Source organism: Pocillopora damicornis, chromosome 10 (genome assembly GCF_964200805.1).
Source record: "Pocillopora damicornis chromosome 10, jaPocDami1.2, whole genome shotgun sequence".
In the NCBI taxonomy this organism is placed as follows: Eukaryota; Metazoa; Cnidaria; class Anthozoa; order Scleractinia; family Pocilloporidae; genus Pocillopora; species Pocillopora damicornis.
Genome location: NC_142679.1, coordinates 3,069,093 through 3,088,136, shown reverse-complemented (window position 1 = coordinate 3,088,136; position 19,044 = coordinate 3,069,093). Strand labels below are relative to the sequence as shown.

Sequence of the window (19,044 nt, the reverse complement as noted above, 5' to 3'; positions counted from 1 at the left end):
CATTGATCATTTCTTTTAGTGAACTGTTTAGTATTTTACCATAATACATTAACAGCGCTGAGAAAAAAGTAATATATTATGGTTCATTTGCGTCTTGTTACAAGGTTTCCGGTTGCATCTGATATTACGGCACTCTGGTACGGCGGAAAACGGCTGATAAAATTTCCGATTAAAGAGAGATAAGGACAGTAGAAAATTGTAAACTATTTGATCAAAAGGTAAAGGATGATAATACAATTGTTTAAACACTCTCTCGTGTTCCAAACTGGTTTCATCGCGCATGTCGTTACAAGAACTTTGTCAAGCGATTCTTTGCTGAAGTTTGAATGCAGTTTGCATAAATCAAATGTAACGAATAGTATTTCCATAAATAGAAACCTCGTCTCAGTCGTACAAATTCACATGTGTGGCAAAATGAATGTGAGGTCGTATTTAATAATTATCTCGATATCGACTTTTCAAAACAGTGACGTGTTTCAAATAATTCACTAACTTTGGTCATGATGCACCAGTTGATATTTGAAATATATACTTACTAGAACGACGTTGAATACATAACAAGAACTCTAAAAACTGACGGCTACAGATGCGGTATAGACAAAAAAAGGAGCTCATTGACATTTTATTCTCATTATATATTATCATGTAAACAAATTGCAAACCCACTTGTCCTATGGTCACTATCACAAATACAACAATTATTATTGATCTGCATTACATAATCCAGCGAGGCTAAGCAACAACGACAGGCTAGGGCATAATAATTAACTGTCGTACCCATTTGTGACATTCAATATGTACAGTTCTAAAAGCCTTTACAGCACAGCATACAACAGAAGACGTCAACTGGATCAGATCGTATCACAATAGCTTTCTTGATTTCTTACCATGTCTAAAAAATTAAAAAAACGTATATCATTATTTAACATTTACATCTTTAACTTCTCTGTCCTTAAATTGCTATCTTGACACTTCCTAGCTTTGCATTGACAATGTAAACACAGAGGAAATATTCACTGACATTCTCTCTCGTTCCGCGTGCATGTATTTTGATTAGGCGGAAGTGCGCGAACTTTGAAATAATCTTTTGTTTGTCTAAATAGCAAATAAATATTGATGTTACGTTGGGTTAGGAAAAGCCGATCCCTTCGTTCCAAGCTAGTGGAGTTTCATGTATCTAGCGTGCTCCTTAACCTGGTTAAAAAAAAATTAATGTTAGGCTGTTGTTTTGAGTTATCAAAGCCACACTTGTTAGTTGATCTGATCGTAAAAACATATTCGTCTCTTTGATTTGAGTGAGAAGTACACGATTATTTTTGCTGTTTGAACATTTCCCATGTTCGAGTTCCGAGGATTCGATGAAGTCTTTAAAAAGAAGAACCAATATACCTGACAAAGTTTTCAAACGCATAGAAAAATGTTCTCGTTGTTATAACGCCTACCTTCTCAGTCAAATCTCTCGTCGTGTTCCTCTGGCTGCCGGTTTTCATTTGAATCAAATCGTCTCCTGATTTCTCCTAGCAATGATTCTCTATTTTCCCAGATCTTTACAATCGCTACCGAGGAAACTCCACCAACAGCGAAGAACAATACACCACGCAAAAATTGATCATAGAAAAGAGCCATTTCTTCTGAATACGTCTTGTTATAGGCAAATCACACTACAAGCTTTACAAGGAAGACACGCGCCAACCAAACTATTTGCTTAGTGACTGACCTGCGAGCCTTAATTTAAAAATGAAGACAGGCCATAACGTCATCATTTTCCGTGGGCGGTAATTTTATAACTACTCAAGTTAAAGCGTAACTTGTCAATAAATATTTTAACCTAACCCCGCAAGCTATTAGTAAAATAGTTTGGTTGATACTAAGCGTGAGGTAAACACTCGGGATCAAGCTCGTCATCTGGGATGTTGACGGATCAAAGCTGATTTTCTCTATTTATTGGTGATAACACTGCTTTGTGTGGCTCTCAAGAGACGTAGCATATTTCGATCGTTCCGGTACAGAAATTTATCGTTATTGAGAAGCGAATTTGAACACCGGAACACATTACGGAAATAGCCTCAAGTGACATATTCTCCTCATTTATCAGCATAATTGCATAGGGCAGTGAGGTCACGGGTGCAGTAAAGTTTTAATTCGAGGGGCTAGTTCGTTTCGTTTCAGAAGCTCGCGTGTCATGGGAAACACTTGAAGACAGAATATTTAGAAATCTTAAAAGTTTCCAAATCTTGCATAAATCTAATCCTGTTATTGTTTTATAGTTTCCTTTTGTGTTTTTAGACAAATGCGACTTACGGTGGGACGGAAAAAGAAGAGTAAAGATCTGTTATTTGATTTACAGACTTCATCACACAACAGATTGATTCAAGTTAGAACAGAACTTGTAGTACATGTATATCTTGATTTGTATCAATTTTTATTGTAACATAGAGATCATAGACTAGAACCACCGGCTGTTAGACTCTTAGCTGACTCTGTGTAGTGCATGTCCATTGGCAGGAAAGCTGTTTACATACAAGACATTGTTGACGCGGATAAGTTCCGCATTTTTGAGCTGCACTAGTCAGCCTTTTGGTAGTGCTTTTTTTCATTTGTGAATCTTCAGGTAATAACTAAAAATTTGTACTATTTACGCTTTGTTAAAACGTGCATGAGATGGCAAATGTTAACAGAATAGAATCCCCGAAAAGTGAACTCAGCCGTTGATTGGTTTAAAAGATGTCAATTTATTCTATTTGATTCCATAACTTCCTCTGAAAGTGAAATGTTACACGTGGGCGGTTTTCATTTCATTTAGTAGAGAAGCTAGAAACTTTACTTCAACCGTGTGTTCTCAACCTAAAAAACACATGCCCTATGATTTACCAGCAGATGAATTCAAGCATCTGAAAGCCCACGCAGTATGAAAATAATTTAGTTTTACGTAACATCTCCACGAACGCTTCATGTAAAGATGAACAGAATAGCCACGCGCAATGGGCTTGTAATATAAAAATCTTTAATACGACTTACTCTCGGCATTTGTTTGGGAAATGTTTGTTCAAGAGCATTGAAAGCAGCAGTATGTTTATCAGTCGCAGTCAACATTGAATCGAATTTCGTGCCCTTGCGTGGTAACTATTCAGTAACAAATTGACTCGATGAGCAACAAAGATAATCACACCGATGAAGACTTGAAAAACAGTAATTGTGTAGTCGAGTTATTCACCTGACATTTTGATCTCATGGGTTTTGATCGAAATCCTAAAAAATACAACAGCAAACGAGTACTTGTACTGTTTGTTAAAGAGAGAAGTCTAGAATAAAGAGTAAACTAATGTAACTGGCGTGACATTCAAACGAGCACTCGAGTTATCGTGTAAATGAGCTGTAGTGAAAAATAGGGAAATCCCTAACATGACACTCGTAGACAAGACTGAAGTCGGTCAATCGCAATTTACTTCGGTAGGGATGGTTGTTTGGATATCGCTCTTGATTTTAACTTGGGACTTAATTGAGCCGATAGACTAGCTGATATCTTAAAAGCTTCGGTGCGTTTAATTCTTTCTTGCTAATTCATAGTTAATTTCTAGTTGTATTTATTTTTTAATACAGAATGTTCAAACGCCTTCTTAGATTTCGACCCAGTTTGATGGAGCATAACGCTATTATTTCGTCAAACTAATTTGTGTCGCTCCACCCGAGCGTTTATGCATGGTTGAGCTCTGCTCCTACCAGCGAAGATGAGAAAGAATGGAAATATTCCTGTAGAATGATTCTCAGGTGTTGTGACCTAGCAGGAATCCGTAGAACTATTACATAAAAAAATATATGAATGGATTAGGTTAGGTCGACTGCGTAGGTTGAACCTGTTGGCTGGTTGCCGAGTCATTGCATATTCAGTCGACTAAAACAGCTTATCGAAGTACCTTCTGCCCTAACGCCATCATGTGAGCCTTACCTTATGACCGGTATTATACCCTCTCAAGTTACTTATCATATCATTAAATATTATGAATTAATATCCCTTTCCCGACCGATTGATATGTTTTATCCAAACAACGCTGAGGCGGCCGTTGGCATAGCTTACGTGTAACCGTACCCTCTCCTCCCACCCTCCCCCCCCCCCCCAAGGTGAAACGAAACGGAAGCGAAGGAACTTCAATATGGTTGTTTATTTCAAAACTCCCTTCCGTTTAACCTGAGGGTGGGGGGGGGGGGGCATATCAACGCGAGGAGCGAGATATGCACGAGGGGAGGACACCCGAATAAAAGGAAAAGAAACACACGAACATATATTGTTTCTCTGTAAGTATCTCGCATGGTTCTCGCAATTCAGATCGCCTCAAAAACGCAAAAGAAGGTGGCACCTCTGGGGGAAACGCGCGAATAAACGGAAAAAAGACACGAAAATAATGTTCCTCTCGCGTGTCTCTCATTTAGTTCTCCTCCACGTGCTATCAGATCCTGACAATACTCGAAGTGAACGTCTTGACTTTGCATATTTAATGAGTGCACCGGCAGAACAATTAATGTAGCTTTAGTTTACAAACGTCTAACACACCGATACAGCGTCAGTAAATAGTCCCTTCAAACGGCATAAATAGCGTGTGACTTTGGCACAGAATTGAACGCCTTTGTCGTCAGAGGACGAGTGAGCTGAGAACGTATTGCGAAATTATCAAAGTGGACGAGTGTTTTTTCGAATTTCTGAACGTCGGATTCGGGAATGGCCGCGAAATCGAAGTTTAACGATCCACACCTGGTTAACTTATCTGATGATGGTCGTGCTGTAAGCCGAAAGGAAGATCAATCCACAGCTGGAAGTTCTCTTCTAAATCTTATGAACTTGGCGTCCGGGAACGCAAAGACCGCCTTAGAAAAACCGGCCAACTTTAAAAGGAACATCAACCACCGCAGGTATCTTCAAAAACGGTTGCAGAACTATTAAAAGCGGAAGAACGACATAATTCGTTTCTATAAAGCTGTTTACCTTCACCTTGTTAAATATGCACGTAGTAATAAGGGGATTCCCCTTTTCTCATACCATTATTCATGATTTGCGTAACATTTGGATGTCACGCTACTTTGGTTTAATATTCGCTATCGCTCTTTTTTCTCTGACAAAGTTTACATTGGGCCTCTTTTTCCTTGGACTTTTGAAGAGTGCGGCCAGAGCCCTCCAAATGACAATTTCAAGTAAATAAATCGCCTGCTCAACAGTAGTTTACACTGAAATGTTAAACAAGTGACATTGTGCTGTCACGAAATACTCCCCCATCTTTTTACTGAATGCAAACCACGCGAGTGCAAAGATATAATTTTACAGTTTAAAACTGTTATGAACAACTCAAGTTGTAAACTTCAAACTTTGATGATTGGGGGCAAAACTGTGACTTCAACACAAACAAATCAGAATTTGAAAAGTAATTTTAAATTCATACGTCGGAAAGACTGAGAGCCTATGAATAATGTCCGATAAACAATTGTATTTGTTGGTGATAGCCAGTCCTTGATCATTACTTTTAGTTAAATGTTTATTATTTTACCAGAACAAATTAACAGAGCTGAGGAAAATCTATAATCTATATCAAGGTTTATTTGCGTCCTGTTAGACGGTTTCCGGTTGCATCTGGTTTTACGGCACTTAGTTGTGAAAATTCTGGAACTACAAAACCAAAAGTTTCCGGTTGAAGAAGTAGGGACAGTGGGAAAACGTAAACTATTCGTTCTGATAGTAAAGCGCGATAACATGGCTGCTTAAACACATTATTGTGCTTCAAACTGGCTCGATTTAGCATGTCGTTGTAAGAACTTAAAGTTTGAATGCAGTTTCCATAAATCAAATGTAGCGAATGGTGTTTCCATGAAAAGAAACTGCGTCTCAGTCGTAGATATTAACATGTGTGGCAAAATGAATGTGAGGTCGCATTAAAAGATCATCTCGATATCGACTTCTCAAAACAGTGACGTGTTTCCAATAATTAATTAACCCTGGCTATAATTCACCAGTTAGATGTTGGAAATATATACTTCCTAGAACGACGTTAAATTCTGTCAAACAGAGGAGAAGTTTCATTACATAACTATTAAACTTTACTCTTTTTTGGCGGGAAAAGAGATCATTTCTGTCGGGAAGGAATTACGGAGACCATGATCTTCTAAATTCTCTTTTTTAATTAATTGGCCGTTAGGGCCATTTCGGCTATCGCACCCAAGCGTGGGTTAAACGCCTGAAAAATAATAAGAAAGCGTGTCCCTTTGCAGGCAAGTCAATTAACAACTCCAGATTCAGTCGCTTTTGATAAGATGTTCTAGATAATCCTTAGAAACTCGTCACACTCACGCGATGATTGAAATACAATACTTAATAATTACACTTGCACACACGATGCCTGATACTAAATATATCTGCCAGCATAGCTGTCGACAAATGTTGATCAGTCATTACCATGAGTGCGGAATTACTTTACAAAACATCCTCCACGACGATATACAACGTCACGCACCTAATTTGCGAAAAATATGCGTGCTGTGTTTGAGAGAGATTCCACTCTCAAAAACAGCAACTAATTTGCACGATGGCATCATTGTTTTACTGGATGTCACGCCATTTTTCGAGCAATCATGTTCCTTCCAGAATTTTTCTCGTCCACGAAATGAGGCCGCTACGTTTTTCGGGGTTTTCCTAAATCCCGACCAATATAGATTGGACTGACAGACAATAAACCATCAGGACGAAACACTGTTCTTAAAAAAAACATTAAAGTGGCTGTGCGATTGTTCTTGGGTTATTCTTCGACATTAAAAACAAATCGCGCAAGCAATAAAGTTTAAAATAAAAGTTCCGGTTTAAGAAATAAACGCAATGGGAAACTGTAAACTATTCGATCTAATGGTAAAGTTCTGGATGTCACGCCATTTTTTTTTAATGCAATCATGTTCCTTCTAGTGTTTTCTCGTCCACGAAATTATGCTGGTGTGTCTATTAGGGTTTATAATCAACCATTCTAGAATGGACTGACGGACAATAAACCCTCAAGACGAAAGTGTTCTTAAAATAGACATTAAAGTGGCTGCACGATCGTTCCTGGGTTTCTTCGACATTAAAAACAAATCACGCAAGTAAATAATGGTGTCTTTTTAATCTTTTATTTTATATATTACATTCATTAATAAGGCTGCAACATTCAATACATAGCAGGAACGCTAAAAACGGACTGCTACAAAAGCGGTATCGGCAAAAAGGAACTCATTGACATTATATTCTTATTATATATTATCATGTAAACAAATTACAAACTCACTTGTCCTATGGTCATTATCATAAATACAACAATTATTATTGATCTGCATTACATAATTCGGCGAGGCTAAGCAATGGACAGGCTAGGGCGCATTTATGAACTGCCGTACCCATATGCGACATTCAGTATATACAGTTCTAAAAGCTTTCACAGCACAGCATACAACAGAAGACGTCGACTGAATCAGACCATTACAAAATAGCTTCCCTGATTTCTCGGGAGATTGTCGTATCTGAAAAAATTAAAAAAATACAGGTCATTTTTAAGATTTACATTTTTAACTTCTCTGTCCTATAATTGCTATCTGTTCACTCTTTAGCTAACCATGTAAAAACAGAGAAAATATGTGGGTCTTCACTGTCTGTGTCACTTCCTTCACCACTCACGTGCGGATTTTGAAGAGCAAGCAGAAGTGCGCGAAGTTTGAAATCGTCCTTTAATTGGTCAAGACTATTTTTTTACATAGTGAGATGCTGATTACTTAAGATTATATTCGACCGCATTTTTTGCCGCTTAGTTTCCGTCCCGGCCGAGTAAGTCGCGCGCACTACAATCGGAAAAATAACCAGCTTTTTGAGAGTAAAAAGAAAGAACTGAAAAATGATAATAAAGATAAGGTCTGCTCAACTCGATCAGCTGGGACTGTTTGCGCGGAGGAAAGGGTTTCCCCTTCGCTGTCGAAAAAGTCACGGTTTACGCGCATCACAAAGTTTTTCGGAGATAACCATTAATCTGTCAGACTTTGATAAAATATTCTCATAGCTTACAGAACTCTTACCTTCTCAGTCAAACCTCTCGTCGTGTTCTTCTGGCTGCCGGGTTTCGTTTGTATCAAATCGTTTCCTGATTTCTCTCAGCACTAATCTCTATTTTCCCAGATCTTTAAAATCGCTACCGAGGAAACTCCACCAACAGCGAAGAACAATGCACCACGCCAAAACTGATCAGAGAAAAAAGCCACTTCTTGTGAATTCGTCTTGTTATAGGTAAATCGCACCACAAGCTTTACTGGGTAAAACACGCTCAGTACCAACCAAACTAATTGCCTATTTGACTGACCTGCGAGGTCAGACTAAAATGAAGTATACGCGTAAACTTGAGTGGGCGCCTCTGACAAAATATGTAACTCTGAAGTGTGGGTGTTTCTTTTTACGACGTACATATGCAAATTTATTCATGCCCCTCTGAAATGTGAAACATAAGCAAAAGTCGCAACAAAGCAGTATTAACAGATCTCTACGGGCCCAACCAGGAGGATCTAAATTATCCTGAGTTTTTGTGCAAGTGTTCAGAAATTGAGATAAATATCTCCGACAAAGAAATTGAAATGGTCGAGCAGGACGCAAGGACTCAAGCGAAGGGGCCAGGATTTTTTAGATATAGATATAAGAATTGCGGTTTTTTTTTAAATGTCACGCCACGTTACCCAATCTTGACTTTCGTTAAACGCCTTCAAGCAGAGTTGTCTATCGTCGTCTGTGACAAACAACCAGGGGGTTTTACTTATTGCCTGGCAGGGGGAAAGAGGGCGGATTTTGTTCGTGACACGATGAAATTTTCCTAATTTTCCTAATCCCCCCATAGGGCCGTCTGATAAACTTATTTTCCCCCACCCCTCATTGGCAGTCAAGTTTCTTTAGCCCCCCACTCCCACCCCTCTTGTACTGATCCCTCTCCACTTTAACTGAAAACCATGTGAACGAACGAAAACCATGTGGACTGAACAAAGACTGTGATTTATTCAGTGATAAAATATGGCGGTGCAAACTACAATTACAATTTTTCTAAAACAATTTTCATTAAAGGAAGAATAACTGAAAAAGACTGAATAATTTTATGCCTGATGTACTTGCTTTGTTGTTTGCTTTGTATTTGCTTTCTTGATTCTACAGCTTAATGAGAAACATTGTTTACACGATTTAAAGGATATCTACATATCATTGAGTCATATATTTAGACTGTCCTGTTAAAACAGAATGCGTAATACAGTATAACACAATTCAGCCACCAAAAATTCTGTTCATTCCTCTGTTGTTAGTCCATGATCGAATGGTAAATTCCTGTAAACAAAAGTTTCCGTAAGTCTCTTTTGACGGCGTAACTAATCAAAACATGGATAAAATTAAGCTGTCCCACCTGAACCAAACCGGAAATGATGCTTAAATGCCAACTAACTCATCACTACATGGCGTAACTAATCAATGCGGGAATAAAATTAAGGTGTTCCTCCTGAACCAAACTTTAAGCCTAAGTTATTTTTGGATCTTCTTCTCTCAGGATCTCGTGCGTGACTCGTTTTCATAAAATTTTCGATTTTTTAGTTGATTTAGAGAACAGATTTTCAAAAAAAGATATCTTATAATCAGGAAACTGTGGAATATGTTCAGAGACAAATGGGTTTGATTCCGCGCGGGGCTTTGAAGCAACATTCACATCTTAAGGAATCACACTTAACTCTACTCGTGCCCGCGCCGCAAATGTTTGGCCGGCCAAATTACTAACTAGTCTACAAAACACCTATATGATTGACGCCAGGAGGTTCAGGGCAGTGTGCACCATGGTAGAGTAGTCACACACTAGAATTCGGCAATTTATCAATTTTTCTTTCTTCCGTTTCGTCTCTACAAAGCGCTTCCACTCACCTTGATATAAAGTAGGTATCGTCTCCTATTCCTGTCTTTCATCGTGTTCCACTGGCACCTTGGGCCTCCTTGTTGCTTCATTCTGAGGCGAATTGCAAAATTTTAACACCAAAAATGATATTATGCCGCCGATAGCAGCGGACAAGACATACATCCAAATATCTTGAGACACACATCTTTTCACCTTCGTGTATCGCAGTGTGTACAGCCACTGTTACACTTCACTTGATACGCGCTATTTATAGTAGTAGAGTATCTTGATTGGCTGATTCTAACTTGATTGGCCTCCGGGCAACAGATGCAAGTTTAAACACTGCTCCTGTCTAACAGAATCTTGATCACTTTACTTGATACGCGCTATTTATTTGGATTATCTTGATTGGCTGATTCTAATTTGATTGGCCTCCGGGCAAAAGACGGAAGTCCAAACAATGCTGCTGTTAAACAGGATCTTGATGACTTCACTTAATACGCGCTATTTATTTGGAGTATCTTGATTGGCTGATTCTAACTTGATTGGCCTCCGGGCAAAAGACGGAAGTTGAAACACTGCTCTTGTTCAACGGGATCTTGATGGTCTGCAACTGGCTGATTCTAACTTCCGGTTATTGGAAGCGTGATTGCGTGCCGCTTTTTGACGATATCAATAATCATGATCATAACCAAACGTTTTTAAGTTGGAAACCGAAATTGTGCAAAACCCTCGACTGCACCTAACTCGAATTCGCCTAACGCATAAGAATTCCCCCATTTCGTATGTAAACAACATTATTGGAAAGAGGAGCTGATACTCCCTCAAAACACACCGTGATTGTAAGTGGCTTTTTGTGAACAGTAGAAGAAGATAAATAACTTACATGAGTTCAAAAAAGTCTAAACTTCTGTCTTCTCGTGGTTTAAATTTGTTGACTTGTCGTCGCTGACTGCAACCCGCGAGCGAGGACCGTTACACACCAAAGATTAACATACAGGTCACCAAACAATTTAACTTTCGCTTTCAGATATTCTTCCTGCTTAGGAAATGTTTAAAGAAGCGTTGTCTGACCGAAAAACTGCAATTTGAGGCTTTAGAGCCAGCAGTAAGCTAGCGTAGGTCCGAGCTCCACGTGTAAAGATCCTTGCACCAGTAAGATGAATATTTAACGTCGGCGGTATATTTGCAATTCAATTCGAACTTTCCGCGTGCCTCGCAATTAGAATCCGAAATGACACCGTGTGGAGTGGGGCAAAATGTTTCTTTTCTGGCGGTGATATTTTTATCCCGGAGGTCTAAGATCCTTGTGTCATAAGAGAGTTTGAAAATGTTGTACACAAATAAATAGCATTCCAGAAGTACTGACCTGAAAATACTCATAATTGCGCAGAGACCTCTCAAAATCAGTGCCACGAATTGCATGAGTACTAGGGTCTAATTGTACTAGTAAGAATAATGCCATAGTCAGAGCATGAGCATGATGCCAGCAGAGTGAATAAATTCTTAGAAATTCCCTTGAAGTTTCAGTTTTACATGAGATAAATTCTGCAGCCCGAGTATTGTTTAACAGGTCAATAGCCTGCTTTTCTCGCTTGCACTTTTGAACATTGATCACGTACAAAATATTATTTTCTGAGCTTCAGTATGCCTTTTATTCCTAGCAAGTTTTACCTCGTTGGTAGTAGAAATAAGGGGGAAGGGGTAGGAGGGGAAGTATTAAATTGAGCCCAGAGAATATAATCTCCTGACTTAGCCTAATAAAAACTTTGGGCATAATTTTGGGCATAATACCATGATTTTAGGGGTGATGCTTAAAAGCATAACGCTCATGGTTTATCTGATCCTACTGTGTACGTGATGGTATGAATCAATTCTTATAAGGTCTTTTATCTTCTGTCGCCTTTTTTGCATCTTACCTCAAAACTACAACCACTAGTTAAAATGGCTTCGAAACGGTGTATTTTTGTTCCTTATTCTCAGTGTTATTTAGTTTTATTCCTCCGATCGAAGCACAATATGTTCTTTTACTAGATTAGATTATGAGTGGAATTCTTCATATAACATATACCTTTTCGGAATACAAATGTCTTAGCGACATCGTGCCATTAATATTGTCTTAGCATAACACTAATCTAAACAAAACAAACTATTTATTCCTGACCTATCAGATTTAGTATAAATTAAGCATGTATATCAATGACACTAAATTATGTCACACGCTGGTTTGGACCTCAACGAATACATAACCCACTTTGTCAACGGTGCGTTGTGATCTCTCTCGTCAGAAAGACTCGTAGTCAAGCAAACAAGCGTCTTTCTTGCGCAAACATGGCCAAAAATGCCTCAAAAGAACCACGCAACACAGGTAAGAGTCCGCACTACTGGGATATGATGCGGTTACTCGTCAATGCCCGCAAAGAAGGCGAATTGATGTTACTCTGTGAGTAGAAGGAAAAACACTCCCCGCTCACCGATGTGTTTTGGCAGCCAGTAGCCAATTTTTTCAAGGTTTATTTACCAACGATATGAAAGAAAAATCGGCGTCAATCGTAAATATCGAAGGAATTTTCGGCGATGAATGAGTTCTCGTCCTACCTTTACACAGGAGAGGTTCAAATGAGCGAGGCGAATGTCGATGATCTGATCGCGTCCGAGAACTATTTACTACTTCCTCGTCTAAAAAACATCGCTTGCAAGTTTAAGGAGCGGCATATGTCGACCAGAAATTGCGTTGCTACCTTTCTATATGCTGAGAAATACGATTGCAAGGAGTTGAAAACATACGCTGGCGAATTAATCAAGCAGAACTTCGCGACGGTCGGCAAGTCCAAGGAATTCGTGCAAATTTCCTGTCATCAAATAAAGGATCTTATTTCAAGCGACGACTTAGTAACTGGAACCGAAGAAGAAGTCTTTGAATTCATTCTAGAATGGATCGCGCAAAATCAAGACGAGAAGGAGCAACATTTTGCGGAGCTGTTTAGACTCGTTCGACTGAGCAGCATATCCGATCAATATTTGTACACAAAGCTTATGTGCCATGAACTAGTGCAGGCAAATGGCGAGTGTAAGGAAATATTAATGGACGAAATTCGCTGGCGTGCCTTGTTCTCTGGACAACAGATCTCCCGACAAAAACCAAGAACTTGTCTTCAGACTCATGAAGATGCAATCATCACATGCGGTGGCCTGTCGCCAGATGAACGCATCCGCAACTTGACTGTGTGTTATGTTCCGGCTACGAAAACCTGGTACGAGTTGGCAGCCATGCTTAACAGACGGTTTCGCCACGGTTTGGCTTCCTGCCGGGGATATGTTTATGCCATCGGTGGTAAAGGAGAAGACTCGGTCTACAACAGCGTAGAACGATATGACCCGCGTACAAACTCATGGGGCTTTGTAGCACCACTGCCTCAGAGAGTGACATTAATGGGTGCAGCTACCTTACAAGGGCTGCTGTACGTCACTGGCGGGATTGCGTTCAGCAGCGAGCACGGTGGTAGGCGTTGTGACACTGCGCAGAGGTACAACCCCTCGACAAACTCTTGGACTGTAGTTGCACCTCTAAAGAGACGCAAGTCCTCTGTTTGTCTCGTGTCAGACACTCACTATTTGTACTGCATTGGTGGCTTGGCCGACGATGGTTTCCTCTCTGATGTGGATCGTTATGATCCAAAGTTGAACGTATGGACACAGATGGCTCCGATAGGCGAACAGCGCGGGTGCGCTTGTGGAGTGTGCCTTGAAAAAAAGATTTACCTCTTTGGAGGTACTGTTGACCCATTTTCTTTAAATGCCCTTGTAAGTTGCGAGGTTTATGATATTACTCTGAACGAATGGCAATCAATCGCTCCCTTACAAGTTCCCAGATTTCACGGAAGTGCAGTCCTTTTACGAGATAAGGTATACTTATTTGGCGGAACCGGAAGTCAAAGTGTCGATCGGCAGAATTCTCGTATGGTGGAGTGTTACGATATCAAGTCAAATACCTGGCTTGATGCTCATTCTATGCCATATAATGAGACATACTTCAGAGGATGCCCAGTAAGCATGTTTAAAGATCTACTACAGTCTGTGAACAAAGTTACAACTCTTCCCCAAAGTAGTTAGGTATGTTGAGTCCGTATGACAGTTACCCTTGCGGGTTTTAATGCGAACTTCCACCAGCCATAACTTTTAAAAGCCATTGCAGCCTGCCTGCTGGCATAAACTCAGGAAAGGATGTTTTCACGGGAAAAAAGTTCTTTCTAGATGAATGGAAACGTATTTACATTTCAATTATGAGATGAAAACATTTGTATTTGCGAACTGTCACTCAATTTGGGAAATCTGTTTACGTTTTAATCGAATTGAGAGGGCTTGTCTAACGTATTAGTTAAAAGGAACAGGATCTCATTTATTTCCAAAAGTTTGTTTTAGTATAGAAGGAGTAAGTCTCTAAAGAAACTGTGGTACTGCGTCGGTGAGGGGTATTACACGATAAGTGGGTTTTATAATCTGAAGTGATAATGTAAATTGGGTACGGTCGGTAGTTTCTGAAGCTGACGTTTCGAGCGGTAGCCCTTCGTCAAAACAAATGACTTTGTTCATGAAACAAAAACCGTGATCATTGAAAGGTCTGATAGTTTGTTCACAATTATGATCGAGAAGATGTGGAAATGGTTCAAAATCGCAAGCAGAATGTATCATAAATTTATATATAAGATCAGTTACCTTAAAACCATCTGGAGGTTGTCGCTGAACGTAAACAAATTCCCGAGATAAATTGACGAGCGTAAAGAATGCTTGAAATCACCTTTTGACTTAACCATCGCACATTTACATTCATGGCTGAGATCTTTTTTAAGTCACGCGACTAGAAAAAGATCACGCAATTTTCATTTTTTGATTATTAATGAAACTGTTAGAGTTTACCATTTTTGATTAAAATAAACTTGTTTGACTGTCAGTGAGATTTATTTCCGTTGTAATCAAACCCTGAAACTGCTATCGTTTCTTCGGTTTGATTGAAAATTGAATAACAACATATCACTCAAGAAAAGTACACTGATGGCGGAATATAAACTTCTTCTTTATGTTACGGGTCGTTTAATGCGAATGACAATATTGACATAATTTGTTTCACACAACAGTTTCAAAGCTCTTAACCAACGACCAACGATTATTTCTTACTTAAAGTTGAGTTTAGAGATACAAAATTCAAAAGAACTTAACAAATATCTAAGAATTGTGACGCCACTACCTCTACAGTCTCATAAGACACAACGTTTACACTATTCCAAAAATCAAACAATAGTTGATTAAAGAAACATTTACATAAGCTAATCAGAACTAAACAGTCCATTGATCAACCAATCTGCGTCATCTTCCGTTAGGTGCGACTGTCAATCCTATCACGTGATGAAGAGGGATAAGGAGAGAGATATAATTTCTTTTTTTTTTATAATATATTCAGGCACGGGCACGGGCGTAGATACATTCAGGCATACATGTGGAAATGGGGTCTATATTCCCACCAGAAAATGAGGGATGCTCTAAAAATCGAAATAATACGTTGGCAAACAAATATTTTTGATTCCTAGATATGAATTAATAAAAATTCGTCGGCAAAGTTGTACATAAAGAATCTCTCAGCTCTACCAAGTCACTTGTACGGTACACTAGTTCAGTATACACGTTTGTAACACAACCTTGTTACACAACATAAAGAAACACGGAAGTTCCATTATAGTTTTTCCTTTTATTTTAAGGTTTTTAAATTCATGTCCAACTTCACAGCATTAGAAATGAAATTGTTTAACATGTGTATTTCGTGACCGGTCGTCGGCCCGGTCTTCTTACTGAATACAAACCACGCGAATGCAAAGACTTATATATCACATTTTTAAGACTGTTATGACTTGAACTCAAGTTCAAAATTTTAAATTTTGATGAATGGGAGCAAAACCGCGACTTCAACAAAAACAAATCAGAATTTGAAAATTAATTTTTGATTTATACGTTGGAAAGACCGAGAGCTTAGGAATAATCTCCGATAAACGATAATATTTCCCAGTATTAACCAGTCATTGATCATTACTTTTAGTGAAATGTTTAGTATTTTACTATAATGATGGAACAGAGCTGAGGAAAAAATTACTGTATCAAGCTTTATTTGCATCCTGTTACAGGCTTCCGGTTGCATCTGATATTACGGCACTTGAAAAATTCTTGAACTACAAAACCAAAAGTTTCCGGTTGAAGAAGTAGGGACGGTGGGAAAACATAAACTATTCGTTCTAATAGTAAAGCATGATAACATGGCTGCTTAAACACATTATTGTGCTTCAAACTGACTCGATTTAGCATGTCGTTATGAGAACCTCGTTAAGCGATTCTGTGTCAACGTTTGAATACAGTTTACATAATCAAATGTAGCGAATGGTGTTCCTTTGAAAAGAAACCGCGTCTCAGTCGTAAAAATTTACACGTGTGGCAAAATGAATATGAGGTCGTATTAAATGATTGTCTCGATATCGACTTTTCCAAACAGTGACGTGTTTCCAATAATTCACTAACTCTGGCCATGATGCATCAGTTTTATGTTTTAATATATACCTACTAGAACGACGTTGAATTCTGACAGACCACTGATAAGTTTTATTACATAACGATCACACTTTACTCTTCTTTGGCGGGAAAAGAGATCGTTTCAGTCGGGAAGGATCCACAACCTTTTGTGCTTACTGAACGTCAAATCACGGAGACCACGTTCTTCTAAAATCTCTTTTTTTTAATTAGCCGTACGGCCATTTCGGCAATCGCACCCAAGCGTGGGGTAAACGTCTAATCAAATAATAACAAAGCGTCTCCCTTTGCAGGTAATTCAACCAACGACTCCAGATTCAGTGAGGAGTAATCCTTGTAATGTATATTGCAGCGTCTTCCTAGATTTTTATCAAATTTTACAATCGCTTTTGATAAGATATTATAGATACTCCTCGGTAACTCGTCAGACTCACACGATGATTGAAATAAAATTCTTACTAATTAAACTTGCACACACGATGCCTGATACTAAAATTACGTGCCAGCATGGCCGTCAAAAAATGTTCATCAGTCATTACTAAGAGCGCGGAAATTGCTTTTCAAGCAATTTACCACGACGATATACAACGCCACGCACCTTATTTGCAACAAATATACGTGCTGTGTTTGAGAGGGATTCCCCTCTCAAAAACAACAACTAATTTGCGCGATGACATAATTGTTTTATTGGATGTCACGCCACGAAATTTCGCTGTAGTGTTTTTCAGGGTTTGTAATCAAAACATTCTAGATTGGACTGACGGACGATAAGCCATCAGGACGAAACACTGTTCTTAAAATAGACATTGAAGTGGCTGAGCGATCTTTCTTGGGTCCCCTCGACACTAAAAAAAAATTACGCAAGTAAATAACGGTTCCTTTTTAATTTTTTATTTTATTTCGTACATCAGTAAGACTACAACATTCAATACATAGCAAGAACTCTAAAAAATGACGACTACAGAAGCGGTATCGGCAAAAAAGGAGTTGATTGACAATGTATTCTTATTACATATTATCATGTAAACAAATTGTAAACCCACTTTTCCTACGGTCGTTATCACAAATACAACAATTATTTTTGCTCTGTATTATATAATTCGGCGAGGCTAAGCAATGACGACAGGCTAGGACGCATTTATAAACTGCCGTACCCATTTGTGACATTCAATATATACAGTTCTAAAAGCCTTTACAGCACAGCATACAAAGAAGACGTCGACTGGATCAGACCATTACACACTAGCTTCCCTGATTTCTCGAGAGATTGTCATATCTGAAGAATTAAAAAATATAGGCATTGTTTAACATTGACATTTTTAACTTCTCTGTCCTTCAATTGCTATCTGGTTACTCTGTAGCTATGCATTAACTATGTAAAAACATGTAGGTTAGAGATCTTGACTGTCAGTGTCATTACCTTCTCGTTTCACGTGTGTATTTTGAAGAGGGAAATTTGAAATTTAAAGTTAACACAGCTGTGTATTAACATAACGTAAAGTAACGTAAGCATTTTGGCCCGCTGTTCTTATGTAATTACAGTCTACCGTGGGCTGTCAAAATAAGAATTTCAACAGTTGTTTGAATCATCGCAAGACACTGTTAAAGACCATTCGAGTGACCTCTGCTTCCGGGTTTGACTCCCGTTGATTTCCTTCAGCATAACGAGGCAAAGTATTGTTAACAAGATCGCAAATGTTCAGTTTACGGGGTTAAATCTATATTTAGACTTGATCGCAAATTGATATGGTTTAAAATGAGGCATTATGAACTAAACGAAATGTCGTGAACTACTCGAAAAAATTAAAAAGAACATTATAACAAGGGCCTCTTATGAAAACGAATCACATAGGAGTCCTATGTGACTCGCTTTCATAGGATTTTTGAAATGTTAAAAATGTACAAATATTCTGTCTTCAAGTCTTTCGCATGAAACGCGAGCTTCTGTAGCGAGAAACAGATTATCAGCCTTCAGCGACAAGAAAGAAGACGTGCTTTTTTGACCACAGCTTAATGATCACTCTTGATATTCATTCGGAACATTCACCTAAAGTAGCGCGAGAGAAAAACGCGCGCGATCCCGCGTCTGATTGTTGTTTTACTTCGTCGCGCTACTTGGGCAAAATTACGAAAATTTCCTCGGTGAATTGTAGCAAAAGTAAAAAATTATAAAACCTTTTCCGTGTCGCTGTCGAAGAAGTCACTGCGCGTGTCATTAAGTTTTTCGGAGATAACTATTATTCTGTCAGACTTTGATAAAATGTTCCCATAGCTTACAGAACTCTTACCTTCTCAGTCAAACCTCTCGTCGTGTTCTTCTGGCTGCCGGGTTTCGTTTGAATCAAATCGTCTCCTGATTTCTCTCAGCAATGATTCTCTATTTTCCCAGATCTTTAAAATCGCTACCGAGGAAACTCCACCAACAGCGAAGAACAATACATCGCGCAAAAATTGATCAGAGAAAAGAGCCATTTCTTCTGAATTAGCGGAGCACTCGGTTATCGCTCTTTTAGCAAATATGCTAATAAATGTCAAAGATATGTAACGTCAGATGACGAGCTTGATACCT

The 19,044-nt window shown here is 38.8% G+C and overlaps 1 long non-coding RNA gene and 1 pseudogene across 2 annotated transcripts; one reads left to right on the top strand and one right to left on the bottom strand.

Annotated features, from left to right (window-relative positions):
• Positions 1–9,111: 9,111 nt before the first annotated feature.
• LOC149038484 (uncharacterized) lies at positions 9,112–11,042 on the bottom strand. Its single transcript, XR_016180348.1, has 3 exons — positions 10,792–11,042; positions 9,935–10,016; positions 9,112–9,352 (listed from the first exon to the last, which is right to left on the bottom strand). It is a non-coding gene; the product is annotated as an uncharacterized LOC149038484 (long non-coding RNA).
• A 1,096-nt stretch (positions 11,043–12,138) lies between these two features.
• Positions 12,139–14,856, top strand: LOC113684739 (kelch-like protein 2; annotated as a pseudogene). Its single transcript, XR_016180175.1, has one exon. The product of XR_016180175.1 is annotated as a kelch-like protein 2 (transcript).
• Positions 14,857–19,044: the final 4,188 nt, after the last annotated feature.